The sequence below is a fragment of the Lepidochelys kempii genome, chromosome 7 (assembly GCF_965140265.1).
Source record: "Lepidochelys kempii isolate rLepKem1 chromosome 7, rLepKem1.hap2, whole genome shotgun sequence".
NCBI lineage: Eukaryota > Metazoa > Chordata > Testudines > Cheloniidae > Lepidochelys > Lepidochelys kempii.
In genome coordinates this window covers 39,309,965-39,325,126 of record NC_133262.1, presented here as the reverse complement: position 1 = coordinate 39,325,126, position 15,162 = coordinate 39,309,965, and positions in this window count along the sequence as shown.

Genomic DNA, 15,162 nt, shown 5'->3' with positions numbered 1-15,162 from the left:
GTAATTGTCTATCGATTTAGGGTGGGAATACACAATATGTTTATTATTTTGTTCCTGTGTGTAAAATGACAGGAAAATATCCCAGTAAGTTCATGAGGATATTTTACTAGTAACCAAAGCAACTAATAGACCATGGGTTTAAGGAAGACAGTGAGGAGTAGTGGAGTAAAAGCATTGCTGACTCCAGAATACACACTGTGGAGTAGGTAAATATCTCCATTTTAAAGATAGATAAACAGAGGCTCAGTGATGATAGATATTAGGATATTTATAAATATTTGTCAGCCATGAAATAAATCATCACTTTCTATTTATATTAATAATATTGTCTGCACTAAGGGTGTGATTGAAAGTCCACTGTAGTCAATAGGGGTCTCCATCGAATGTAACTGGTTTTGAATTAGGCCCTTAGATAACATAACATCGTGCTTTCAAGGATCTCAAAATGTCAAACAATAATTCATAACTTTTAAAATACTTATCATTATCCCCATTTTCAAGATAAATAAAGTGAGGCACCTCAAAGGTCAATGATTGCCAAAATCAAAGTGAATCAATCAATGCCTGAAGTGAGTGAGGAGTTTTGCTTAATCCCTAGTCTATCCACCAGAGCCCAAATTAGTGAGAATTCCTGCTGAGTCTCCAGATGTAGTACAGCCCCACCACACATACCCACAATGTGGACATTTCCTGAAAGCCACAATCTGATTAAAGTCAATGGGATTTTGTATTTTATTGTCAAAGTCAGTGTCAGTGAGCAGAGAACTCTGACTATACTACAGTTGGACTAACCACCACAGTGGACATTCTGCTCCAATTCCGAACATGCTGAGTTGCAACCTTTTATTTATTCCTCATGTGTTACATGGGAATAGTGTAGCTTGAGAAGGACAGAAGAAATGTTTTAAGCACTCACTAACTACTGGTCTGAGACCCCTGTGGAACCACAACTTACTTACAAAGTTGTGTTACGTTGGCCATCTGAGAAAATTCAGTTACTTCTATCAAAGGCCTGTATGCCAAGTCTCACAACAACCACCACAGGTATTATCAAAATCGCTGCAGTATTGCACAGTGCCAACCAGCGCTCCCAGAGACTAAGGTGAGGACTGACTTTAGCTCAGTGCCGCAATAGCAGCGCATGGGCTGTTATGTATGTGTACATCTCTTCCCTGGCCTATCCAAGTGTTTATGATCATAGTGCCCTCTCTAGAGATTAGTCCAGTCAGAGCCCCATACAAACATGAAAATGTTGATCCATTTAAAGAAATATTGATAAATATTTTTATAAATATTGAACTTTTCAAGAATAACTTTTTTATAATAGTCACAGTGCCTGCACTCAGCAAGCAACTTGTTTTCAAGGTTCTTAAAAGTGGCAACAATTATTAAGCCAGAAAATATGCTGTGGAGTAGTAAGTATTAGCTCCATTTTAATGATGGACAAGCAGAGGTGCAATGAGGATAAATATTGATAAATATCCTATTATCTAGGATGAAATATGAAATAAATAACTTTCCATGTATATGAATGATACTGTCTGCACTTAAGGTGTGATGAAAAGTCAATTGTAGTCAATAGGGGCCTAACAATTAAATTTATTTGGTTTTGGATTAGGCCCATAGATAACATAACACCATGCTTCCAAGCTCTCAAAATGCAAAACAATAATTAAGTTATACAACAACTTTTCAAATAGTTATCTCTCCCCCAATTTAAAGATGAATAAATTGAGGCATCATGGATGTAAAAGATATAGAGCAGGCAGGAAGAAACAATGAAGGTATTGGAACTGTAAACTATCAAAAAAGCTTTAATTTTAACATCCCTTGTTCCCTTAAACTGGAGAGAGATTTCTTAGACAGAAACCCCCCCCCCCATCTGACAGTCTATTGGATGGTATTAAAGATAAGTGTTCTTTTGGGGGAAAAGTGAAGAAGTTAACTGAGATAGGCTGGTGCTATCGATGTTGCTGTTGTTAAACTCCAATCCTGTTTCCTAAAAACAAAAAACAAGAGAAAGACTAAAAGGGAAAGAAAAGAACAGCAAAGGGAGAAAATGCAGTTTCTGCCTCTGCTGTTGAATCGCACTTACAACCTAACTCAGTGCTGGAAAAATACAAACACAGCACATGGTCTTATCAGCCATTCTGAGACCAGGGAAACATGTTCCATCATCAGGCTGTTTAGGGCATTGCTTTTAGCTGCCTCCTTCTGGTCACAGGCTGACAGCAGTGTTGCAAAATAAGCAGTATTAACTGGTGAAGAAAAAGGACACATGGGGTGAGGTTGGAGGATAAGACAGTCTCATATCCCAGATGGTGTTCAGGTTTTAACTAGAGCTGGTGGAGGTGACAGTGTCATCTGGGTCCCTCTCTCCTACCTGGTCTGTTTAGGAGATCTCTCAGGATTAGGATGAAGAAGGTCTGGGGTCCCAGGAGATTGTGGCGGTGACAACCGTGATGGTGAAGCTCCTTCCTTCCCCCTTCTCTTGTCCTTCAATCAGACAGCGTTGCCTTTTGTTTCACCTCCACATTTTCACCCCAAAGAACCCGGAAAGTGGGTGAGTGATGGAAGAGCCCATCCCCTCATTATATGTTCACCAATTAGGCCTAATTTTGGTCCTTTAATTTGTCCTCTCACCCTTCTCGTTTACCAAGCATGGTTTTAACAGAGTCCTTGAATTATGTCAGCAGACCCTTTTGTTTTAACTAATCCAGTGATTTCTCTCTCCCTTTTGCACATTTCCCCATGAACAGTTATTGTTATAGGTTATTGTGACATTTTATGATCAATCACTCTTTACACTTGAATTCACAAATCTGATAAATGGGCCTACAAATTTATCCTAACAGTGAATTGAATTGATCACCATGATGCATTTTTGGGGGGAGCTGAATACGTTTTGGTCAGTGGGGTGCGCTGGAGAGGGAGGTTGGACTGGTTTTGGGTACCAGGGTAGGCTGTGGGGGATTGTATTGATTTAGGTCACCACCATGTTGGAAAATCCCTCTACAGCAACAAATCAATTCATTCATCCAGGAGGTTTTTACCTGTTCTCATGATAGCGAGCTGGGAGATTCTTAATACACATTTCTTCCCAGGTTTCAGAGTAACAGCTGGAGGAGAGTCTATGGGGTAACCAGAGTTTGAAGCAGCCATGGGATTTGAGCAGGTCAAGGGGTCATGAAGATACTAGCAGCACAGCTGGTTCTAGGAGCAGCCTATGCTGTTTTCATGGAAATCATTTTTGGAGTGGCAACCTCTCCACCTTCCCCCGCCACAAAAAAAAACAAACAATAATCCAGCAACAAAGGCTGAGTGAAACAGCAATTCAGTGCTCTCTGGTAGTTAGTGCCCAGGACAACCACCCTAACTGGTTCAGTGTACTGAACTGCCAGATCTATTTCTGAGCTAGTATAAACTTGCAAAGGGGGTTGTGGAGCTGAATTGCAGAGGATCTGATGGAGGCTGGCTCAGGGATCTGATGGAGGAGCCTGAGGCCTGCTCTGAAACTCCTGCTCTAGTATAGTCATGCCAACTTCCCCCATGATTTTGTTTGTTTAGGGGGAGTGACAGGATTTTAGATAGGGCTGCATCCCAATCTGTGATGACACAAGAAGCTCCACCCCTCTGGGGAAATCCCCATCTGGCTGGCTGCCTGCCAGGGAAGAGCAATCAGTCAGAGCTGCTGTAGGAAGAGCTCCCTCCCCTTTTCCCTCCTCTGCAGCCTGAAGCCATTTTAGCAGGCAGGGAATGGGGCAGCAGAAAGAGTCCAGCAGTTCAGGGTAGCTCTGATCCCCCCCTCCCTCTTTGCTCCTGTGAGCAACGGGACAGCTCCTCCACTCCCCTGCACCATGGCCTGGGAATGGGTAGAGATGGTGAAAGGGGACCCCACTGCAGCCCTGCCAAGCCTGGGTGGGCAGGTGAAAGAACTCCAGGGGGAGCAGAGGTCAGCTGAACTTATGGGGGACACATAGATATGCTGGGTGTCCCAACTGATGTGGGGACAGGATTGATTTGGAAGTTGGGGGGCCAGAAATAATTGGCAGGGGATGGGCAGATGTTGGGGTGAGAGCTCCTGCACCAGGGGCCATTTGCCTATAAATATGGGGTGATCCTGGTTCCTTTTCCTACCTCACTCTCTCTGAGGGCCCTGCAGATCTTTTCCAAACAAAGCATCTGACAGGCTGTACTAGGCCTAGAGGCCCCCTGCTGGAGGCCTTGTGGTCCTACCACACCCTGCCCCAGAAAAGGGCAAGAGATTCCTCCAAGCTGCCTTGAATGGCTGCATGGGACACAGCCAGTCAGAAAGAGGCTGCAGGGAAGCAGCCCCCTATAAAAGGAGGTGCAGGGCTCTAAGTTCAGTCTGCATGTAGGGACCAGGGAAGCAAGGAAGGTGTTCCTGGCTGGTTGTTGGGACTCGAAGAAGATAAGGGCCATGGGGAAGTGGCCCAGGGAATCTTAGTTAGAGATGTGGCACATGGGTGTTATGTATAGCGTCCTTGGATTGGGACCCAGAGTAGTGGGTGGGCTTGGTTCCCTTCTAAACAGTCACTGGGGAAGTGGTGAAACCTTGAGCAAGGAAGTTTAAACTGGCCCAGAGAAGTGCTATATCTGGAACTGGGTTGCCCCTGAAAGGGGGCCAAACTGAGACCCAGACCTGCAACACTATGCGGTCCCACCAGTCTGTGCTTGTTTCCCGAGCCCAGAATCAGCGTTCCACAGCATGAACCTGCCCCATTAGCACCATGATGCATGCATTGTCAGGGCCCATGCTTTCAGAGAAATCTGTGTCCATGTCCTGATCGCTCACGGGACCGCGCTGACGTCGCCTCCTCGCCCGGTATCGCGTTGCCATGTTCTGGTGCTGCATATACTGCTGGATAATGCGTGTGGTGGTTAATGTGCTCCTAATTGCCAAAGTGAGCTGAGCGGCCTCCATGCTTGCCTTGGTATGGCGTCCGCACAGAAAAAAGGCGCGGAACGATTGTCTGCCGTTGCTCTGACGGAGGGAGGGGCGACTGACGACACGGCTTACAGGGTTGGCTTCAGGGAGCTAAAATCAACAAAGGGTGTGCCTGTACATCAAGGAGTATTTCAGGCAGGACTGCACGGAGGGTTCCAATAAGAAATGGTGCACCTAAGTTATCGTTGTTATTGGAACAAGGAGGTTAGCCTGGCCTCTGATTGATACATGGCTAGATTTACCTCGCTGCACCTTCTCTGTGAGTGACTGCAGTGTGATCTAGACAGGGGAGGAGGCAAATGAGTACAAAACAAATCTGGTCTATTTCTTGTTCTGACCCACTCCATCTATCTTTTACATCTTTGGCTGGCATCAGACGGTGCAGAAGGACTGCATGCCATCCACATCTCATGGCTGCTCGGCAGAAGATGGTACAGTACGACTGCTAGCCATCTTCATCTCTTGCCTGCCTGGCATAAGATGGTACAATACGACTGCTAGCAATCCTCATCTCTTGCCTGCCTGGCAGAAGATGGTACAGTACGACTGCTAGCAGTCCGTATCGCCTGCCCGCTCACCATAAGACGGTTCAATAGGACTGCAGGACTAAAGAGAATGACCTGGTCAAGTCACTCCAAATTCAGTCCCTGCGCCCATGTCTGCCCAGGCGCTCCCAGCCGACGTGGCCAGGAGCATCTCGGACACGACAAGGACGACTACCAATCGTATTGCACCGTCTGCTGCCAGAAGGCAATGGGTTGCTCCTACTGTGCAGCAAAGCCGTACCGCGTCTGCCAGCACCCAGGAGACATAGGGTGACGGTTACCTGAGCTGGCTCCATGCTTGCCGTGGTATGGCGTCTGCACAGGTAACTCAGGAAAAAAGGCGCGAAACGATTGTCTGCCCTTGCTTTCACGGAGGGAGGGAGGGAGGGAGGGAACGGGGGCCTGACGATATGTACCCAGAACCACCCGCGACAATGTTTTAGCCCCATCAGGCATTGGGATCTCAACCCAGAATTCCAATGGGCAGCGGAGACTGCGGGAACTGTGGGATAGCTACCCACAGTGCAACGCTCCGGAAGTCAACGCTTGCCTCGGCACTGTGGAAGCGCTCCGCCGAGTTAATGCACTTAATGCACTTAGAGCATTTTCTGTGGGGACACACACACTTGAATATATAAAACCGATTTCTAAAAAACCGACTTCTATAAATTCGACCTAATTTCGTAGTGTAGACATACCCTAAGCGGTCTCAGTGCCACTAGATGGGACAGAACACCACACCCAAAAGGTGAGTGGGTTACACATGCACACACTTGACCAGGCGGTGCTTGCATTAAGTGAGTGGACTCCGCTGCACATGCATTGGCAAAAGCTTCAACTTCTGGGTTTGGAAAACCAGTAAGCTTTTATTCAACCTGATTAAACACAACAACCATCACAAGATTGTTCGTTAACCCTTCTTGTTACCGCCAGAAGAAAAGCCTCATCCGTTCACAACTCAATAGAGCTTTCCTTCCTGACCACAGAGTGGCTCCCTGTCCCCCTCTGTGATCCTGCTCCCTCTCTCCTCAGGAGCCAGCCGATGATCCTTTGATTAAAACTCCTCTGCATTCCAAGTGGGGGAGCTTCTAAAGAATCCAAACCTCCATCTCTGTGCACCCAACACAGGGGTGAAAGTAACATTCAACACTTACTGGTAGGGGGGCCAGCTCCAGCCCGCAGAAGGGGTGGGGCCTCAGGCAGAAGGGGCAGGGGTGGAGGTCAGTGCCCCCAACCAGCCCATCCGTGCTGCCTGGTCCACGCCAGTCAGGGCTCTAGTGGTGATTTAAAGGACCCATGGCTCCAGCTGCTGCTGCCCCAGGCCTTTTAAATCACTGGCCCTGAGGCAGCTGCTCCTTTCGCCCCCTCCCCAATCAGTGACCCTGGGGAGGAGGGGGCACAAAAGGGGCAACAATGTTAGAGTGCTACCATGGCAAAGGACCCTGCTTAAAGCCACAGTAGTGTGTTAACATTAGCTGCATTTTACCAGTTTACTATAATGGCCCTGTAAAGGTTCAGGCTCACCCAGCAGCACCTCCTGCTGGTAGTCAACAGGGATTAGCTCATCCAGCCACCAGAGCACCCTCTGCAGGCCGGTGATCCACCTTACCACCAGCCCCCATGTCCCTCCCAGGACCTGATGCCCCTTTCTCTGGGGGTGCTGCCCTCCTAGCAGTGCTCCCACACTCTCAGGTTCTGAGTCTCCCCACCCAGGGGAAGCCTCACCCTCTAACTCCACCTCACCTCAGTCTGGGCTACTGTCAGTCCCCACTTAGCCCATTGTATCAGGGGCAGACTGCAGTGTATATGCCACTCATCACAGGTAAGGGGGTTTTTGGACCTGCTGCCTCCTCCTACCCATGGGCTACCTCTCTGCAACCCTGCACCTATTCAGCCTGAGTCTTTCCAGGCTGGAGCTCCCAGCTCCTCTGGCCCTTCCCCAGCCCTGCTCCAGTCTAGGGGTCCTGCTCAGCACCTCACAACCAGGCCCTTCTCCCTCTACAGGCAGAGGGAGACTGACTTGGCTCCTGGCTCACAGCCTCTTATAGGGGCCAGCTGGGCCTGACTGAGCTGGCCACAGCTGCAGCTGCTCCCTTCATCAGCCTAGGCTTTTCCCCACAGCCCCAGCCCTCTCCCAGGGCTGGAGCAGGGAACCAGCCCGCTACAGGCCCATAACGGCTTACTTTAAGCCATTGTCTGTTCTCCACAATAATAAATTTGGGAGTGTGTGCAACAGTAATTGTCTCTCTCACTCACACACACACTGGGAATAGGCATGGGGGATACAAAATCAAGACAGGTCATAGAAACATATAATAATCTTTTTAAAAAGACATTATTTTTGTGTGGTCTGACTCATCATAATCTTTGATCTTTAGGCTGGTAATGCTATAGTGTGGGCCAGCCTCAATTCACTCTCTTTCCCTATTGGCTTTACGGAGGCAGAGTCATGCAGAGTTTTCTTAAAATGTTAATTGCTTGAACAATTTCCTATCTTAGCCCTTGCAGAAGCCAGTTTCAAAGGTTACCCAGAGGCGAAGCTTTGTGGTATTAGAGGATTGTGTTGAGTAGAGGGAAGGAGATAAGGAAACTTTAGTCAATTAGCAAAATATTTCCAAAGGAGGCAAATGTTAGGGACTTATTTTTCAGAACTGATACTAGTTAACAACTCTAAAAAACAGGAAATGTGTGTGGGAGGGTTGTTTTAAATTTACAAGACTGTTCCAAATCCACCTCAAAATGGGACCTGGGTGCAGTCCTGGATGTGGGAAGGCTACAACACTCCATAAAGCAATGAACTGACAGCTGACTGGGTGAGGGTGAACAAAGTCACAGTGCACCAATAATCCAGGACCGGACTGTCCCATAGGCTTATTGGGAAATTTCTTGGCAAGCCCCTGTCACTCAATGCCTGTGTCTGTTTTTAAAATTCTCCTCTGTGTATTGAAGGAGAGTCCTGTTTCTTTAAATCATACAGAACCATAAGTTCCTCCGTTCTCTTCCTCCTATAGGGGACTTGCTGGGAAGCAACAGTTAGTTGCTGCTCTGCATTCATAGTGCCAGCATCTCACAAATCAAGCCTGGGAGCATCATTTTCACAAATCCTGTCAGAAGAACCAATGCAGTGAATCCCTAAAGCCCCAGAATTCTGCACATTGCTCCATATGGGACTTTAGCACTTTAGCACTAATTTGTCACTTAAATGATACATCAGGAACATTTCAGAGGTGAAAGCACAGTGTCATGGCACTCTGTAGTTCCAGAGACAAAAACTAATAACTTTTTACAGTTTAAGTTTCAGATCTTGTTTTTGGTACAAAGCACTAGGTTTCACCCAGGCCATTCCAATGATGTCAATTGCATGTGGTCCCATCCCCTTTGTTTTTTATCTGTATACAAAAACAACTGGAAGAACTTTAAACTTTGAATCCCATATAATCTAATAATTACTTATAAATGCTGTACAATGTCCCATTTGTTATAAACCATGGTATTTGAAGTGCAGCCCTCTGCAATGACTGACTGCTTTTAGATCTTTTACCAGGCTTCTCTGATACCCGATGGAGAAGACCCTGGTTTGGCTTAAGGAGTCCTGATGCAGTCCAGTAGTGCTGGTTTTGATCTGATAGAATTTAGATGGATTTTTATCCCCAATAGCATCTTTTTCTTTGTGCCTGCATAATATAGAGTTTGCAGGGAAGGAGAATTGTATTGGCTCAGAATTGCAGTGTATTTTACTGTTGTCTGACTTCTGTATCAATATTATGACTCTCTCCCTTTGTGGGTGAAATACGAAGGATTGTAGACCTGCCAGGATCCTGTGGTGGAATTTGAAATGTCATGGCCATCAGTACCATCCATTAGGGTGTTTAGCTCTCTCATGTGATGACTGCTGGGAAGCTAAAAACCAACAAACAGGAACTTAGTAATAGCTTTAAAAAGAAGGAAGTTTCAGAGTATTTGCTTTGACGAGACATCAGAGCCAACTGGCTTTTTCTTTCTATTGTAAACGGATTTCTTTGTATGAAGCCCATTTCCCATGGTATTATCATTGGGTGGTGTATAGATACCCATAGAACTATAACCAGCCATGGTACAACAGCCTCCTCTGAGACAATATTTAGAAAAGGATAGGAACAAAAACCCTGATGGAAGCGTCTCTACTGTGTTTCAATGAAGATGACCTGCTGGAAACTGGGAAAACAGATGATCTGAGAGAGTTTGAAAGTCACTTGGCTTTTCTTGAACTGTAGCAGAACATGTGGGTCCCCAGGAGGAAATATGATCCTGTATGATCTTTTACATCTCCCCCACCTTTCCCCTTTGTGCACTGGTCATTGCTGCTTACTTTAAAGGTGGCCTGGACCCAGACACAGCCTGTTTCTATATCTCCATGAGGAGCCTGAAAGAGGAGGAAAAGCAGAGTTCATGTCACACAACCTGGGATTCTATTAGTCTGCTAAACATCAAGTTTTTTGGGAGAGGGGTTCCTTGATCCTACAAAGACAATACAATCTCAAATTTCGACACATTCACTTGGTATAATTCTCCGCCTATAAGACAGAAATGGGCTGACAGTCAGTATAACTAAAGTGAATTAATCTCTGCACTAGGAATGCTGAAAGATGCTTCTCTCTGCTAAAACCGAAAACTCATCTTTGCTAAAACTGTTCTCAGTAACCACACTGCAGTGAGTAGCCCATCCTCACTGAGCCAATCGTTCATTTTCTTGAGATCCCCAACGTATGCCATAACCACATTGCAGATATTCGTCTCCTCCTGTACAGTTTGCATTTGTCCATTCCAAGTTCTGTAGTGAAAGTAAGTTACCTTGTCACCAAACACACACCCCTCTACCTTAACAGGGTGACATTGTCGGATGTTGAAACTCATGGTGCAGCATTTTCAGTGCAGGGTGTCCTATCTGATACAGATATCAGCTGTCAGGCTCAGGGGATAAGAACTAGTTGTCAGAAGCCTTCAGATGCTCACTGGGACAGCAGGTGGGTATGAGGAATGTTTTCCTCACCCTGTTCTCGTATTTTAAAATGTCAAGGAAACATTCAAGAATAGCAGTGCTGTTGCAAGACTCAACATTCCAGAGGCACTCCCTCATGACAGGGCCCAGCACTGCTGCAACTTCACCCCATCTCCTCCTTCACGCTCTGGTGGTCTAGTGTGGGGACTCGGCCCTCCAGCCAGGTCACATTCAATTCCATCCCCTTTCTGAGGTAACCGAAGTCCAAACCAAATGATATATCCCACAAATCAAAAGCAATGAGCAATAAGATCTTCCACCCCACCTGGGCTCATCGTCAGTTCCACTAGCCAAATTAACAGAACATAACTTCTACCATTCTTGAGCTCAATTCTCTACAGATGTTTCACCCCCACCTACCCGTCCCATGTTCCACAGAGTTTTTCCCGCTCTTTTCATAGAATGCTGAGTCATCAGAGGCCCAGCTTCCCCTGAGTCACTGACCCTCAGGGCCTCTTCCCTGGAGTCCTTCCCCTTGTTTGCCTCTTCTTGTGCTAGATCCTGCTCCCCCAGGATCTGTGGTCTGTGGTCTGGCCTTTTACTTCTCTTCAGCAGCTCTCTCTCCTCAAGGAGAGCAACAGAAGACACCCTCCCCCTGGCAGCCCCCGTGTCCATTGAGTCCACTCCTACAGCATTTTTTAAGGAACACCTGTCCACTTCTCAGTTGCATCTGGTTAGTAAACTGGCTGGTAGTCCCTAGGCCTCTGGCCCTTAAAGCGGCAGGCCACCCTTTTATAAGTGCCTAGCTGGAAGAGTCTTAGGGCTGGATTTTTAAAGGTATTTAGGTGCAAAGTAGAATTTTCAAAAGCATGTAGGTAACTAAATCCCATTGATTTCAATTGGTTTTAGGGACCTAGGTACTTTTGAAAACCTCACTAGGTGACTAAATAGCTTTAAAAATTTGGCCCTTAGTTCCTCCAAAGGCAGGTCTAGAATACACACATTTTTATAACAGTAATGGTGAACCCACATAATAGTAAGGGATGGGGAACCAGTTTGAAAAAAAGTAATAACTCTCAAACTACCCAAGATTCTTTAAAAACACTGAAATACTTGCCTAATATTTTTCCCTCCATTAGTTTGAGAATTACAGGAATTGCTTGTAAAAATGCAAAGTGCACAAGGTACTTTCTCAAAGTATTGATGCCAAAGCTTTTACAAGAAAAACTGTGATACTATTTCCAGACAATTGGTCAGATCCCAGAGGATCAGAAAGTTTGGAGAAGCATAATCTTTAGCATGAAATGAAAGGATTCAGAGAACATTTTTAGCCTCCACCCTGCAATTAGACTTTGTATGTGCTTAGGCTATAGTTTAAAGGGACTGACAAGTCAAATGGACTGGTAGAACCTTACTGTACCAGGTCTACCCTGGGCTGCACTTAGAGGAATATTTCTCAGACATACTTGTTTTAATATAAAAGGGTAAATACCTTTGCTCTCAGTCCAGAATGGGTTCTCCCTTAACCAGGCTGGCACCATAAGACAGACCTTTTTCCTCTTCCAGTGACAAGGATGTAATCAGGTGGGATTTTTCCTCCTTGCCTCTTGACCATTGCTCTTTTATTCCCCAGTCTCCCAAAGGGAGTGTGGCTCTGGAAATTAATCCCATGGCTAGAGTGGCACCATCTAGAACAAAATAGCAGGTACAGTGCACACATTTTCATGTTGCTCGATTCAATACTAAACGTTTGGACTGGTCCTTGATGGATATGAGACGAGATGCTCCCCTGCACTAGGAAAAGATAGAACATACCTGATCTTTGGGAACACTATTGGCACTTCGATGACAACTGGAGGGTAACTCCGCTGCAGGGAGATCCTTGGATGGTATCCTCATGCCATGCTGGCTCCTATGCCACTCCTTCCTTGTGGCCAGTTGATTCGGGGAGTGATTAAGGGAAAGGGGACATGGCTGGAATATCTCAGTGATCCCTGCAGCACACCAGCCACAGGATGGGGGCAGCGCACAGGTGACTGAAACCTATCTTGCCTCACGCTTCTCAGCTGAAGCCGAGTATTAGGGCCATTATTTACAAATTAGTTCCAGAAAGATTCATCTCTGTTAATTTCTTATTGTTCAGTACCACTGCTGTTTCATTTAGTGTAACAACTGATAGAAGTATCTCCTATATGGAAGATCTATCAATGGATATTGATTGTGTAAGTTTGATATTTGGACAATAATTGAAATATTAGACTAATATAAAACCTATGATTTTGTTACGTGTCTGTGTGATATTGGCTTTAACACAGAATTGACTTTCTTTCTTTGTATAATGCCGATGTACTTGATGTGTGGATGTATATAACTTTCCTTAGAAATGATGTTTCTTCCACTCTTGCCCTTCTATACATGTAATCATTGAATTCTGAGCAGGGCACCTAGCCTCCAGTGTTATCAAAATCATTCCACTTTGTAAATAAGTTATTTCATGTTTATTATAAAGGGGAGAGGAAGAAATTCTTTTGAGGATAGATGCTTTTTGCATTAGCCAAGTTCTTTGTCATCTATTTGATGACTTACATGCTTTAAATTTAAAGTATGTACATGTTTTTGCATGATGGGAGGTCTATACTAACTCTACAATCTATAGCCTGCCTCCTAGAGTGTTGCAGAATGCTGCTCTATTTTAGGCATAAAGGCTACATTAAGTACTCGTACACATAGGGCTCAAATCTTCAAAGGTATTTATTTCAAAGCTACTGATTCAAGGGGAGTTAGGTGCCTAAATATCTTTGAGGGTCTGGCCCTAGGTGTTCACGCCATGGCAGTCATAACAGTAGCTCACCAGCCCTCCATTTTATTTCAAAAGGTCTGTAGCCAATTCCAGACAGCTCTTCTTGTTTAATTTGTTGCTGTGTGTGCTATTCTCATTTCCCTCCTGCTCTTTGTACAGTTGTTCTGCTGGCTTCAGAAACAGAATAAAGGCTGCCAATTGTGTGGTGATTGCTTATTGTAACAGTGACTTCCATTTTGCTTGGTTCAGCCAAATCCCTTGAGACAGCTCTATGAGTATTGGATTCATTGCAGTTACAATTCTTTCAAAGCCAGGAGATTAACACTTTTTATTTTCTCTTCACACCAGCATTTTGGCCCTGTTTCTATTTTGACAGTAAACTTTTGAGATAAGTTTAAGTCCTCTTCTCTCTCTCTTTAACCTGTAGAATGCTATTATTTTTCTTCCCACAAACCAAATGGAAGTATAGGAGAATTTTTATGTAGGTACTGAGGAGAGATTTACTCGGCTTTTCACTGTTTTCCATATAGCGACAACCAAATCCTGAACTCCTTACCCCTACATGCTTTTCCTTGAAATCGTGAATTTTGCTTGTAGAAAGTATGGTCAAAGAGAAGCTCAGGATCTGAATAGAAGTGTTGTTATTGCAGATCAGGACTGATGATCACTGGTATAGCTGCATGATAGCAGCTTGCAAAGCACTAGCTCCCTGAACTCTAAGGGGCTCCAGCCAGTGCTGTTTGACCCTCAGTGTCATGAGCACTGATGAACTTCCCTGACAAATTAAGATGTGGGTACTTTTGCTTCCATCTCAGAGGTGGGGAGGAACTTTGAAACAGTTATATTGAAATTGCATGAGCCAGCTGTTATCCCCACGCAGCTTTCAAAACTGTTATGAAGAGATGGTGTAAAGTCTGTATTAGTCACAACAGCCAAACTGCTAGCTTGGCCTGTGAAGACCTTGTGAAAGGTCATCACTTGAGTATTTACTTTGAAAGCTGCAGGAAACCATCTTAATCCCACTGGCATTCTTTCCCGGTACTGCGGTGTTTAGATGTTGCTTGTAATTATTAGAATTGGGAGCACTGGCTGTTAGGAGGCTGAAAGGACAGGAAACAGGAAAGAGGGGGGAGGAGTTGAGAGGCTGGGAGGGAGGGTGCAGCAGCAGCTTGGTAAAGACTTTGAAAATAAAGTCCTGTTGAAGCTTGTTAGTACCTTGCCTGGTTGATACAACATTTTGACAACGAGGATGGATCTTCTGCCTCTAAACCCACCTGAGCCTCCAATTGCTTTTACTACCTGGATCCATATGTTTGAGACTTATCTGCTTGCAATCAGTGCTACAGAGATTTCTGAAGTAAGAAAGCATGCTCTGCTAATCCACTGCCTTGGAGTAGAAGGACAGCGTATATTTTACACTTTTCCCCTTGCAGATGATAAATATGAAACTGCACTCACTGCATTAAAGATTTTTTTTGTGCCAAAAGTGAATGTAGTAGCTAATTGCTACAGATTTCACCAGCATGAGCAGAAACCAGGGAAAACTATAATGCAGTATATTGCTTCCCTGAGGAGTCTGATTGTAATTTGTGACTTTGGGAACATGGCAGATGAGATGATTAGAGACCAGCTCATTGAGAAAACAACCATGCTTCATGTAAGAGAACACTTACTTCTAGAACCACAACTTACACTAGAAAAAGCAATAACCATTGCTACTCAGATTGAGTCAGCTACAGCTGAAGCCAAAATAATGAGCATGGATACAAGAGGCATAGTCCAGGCTGTGACTCCTTTGCAGAAAAGTTCACTACCACTGCAGATACACAACTGCAAGAGGAAAATGAATGAAAAACCACCGAATCAGCAA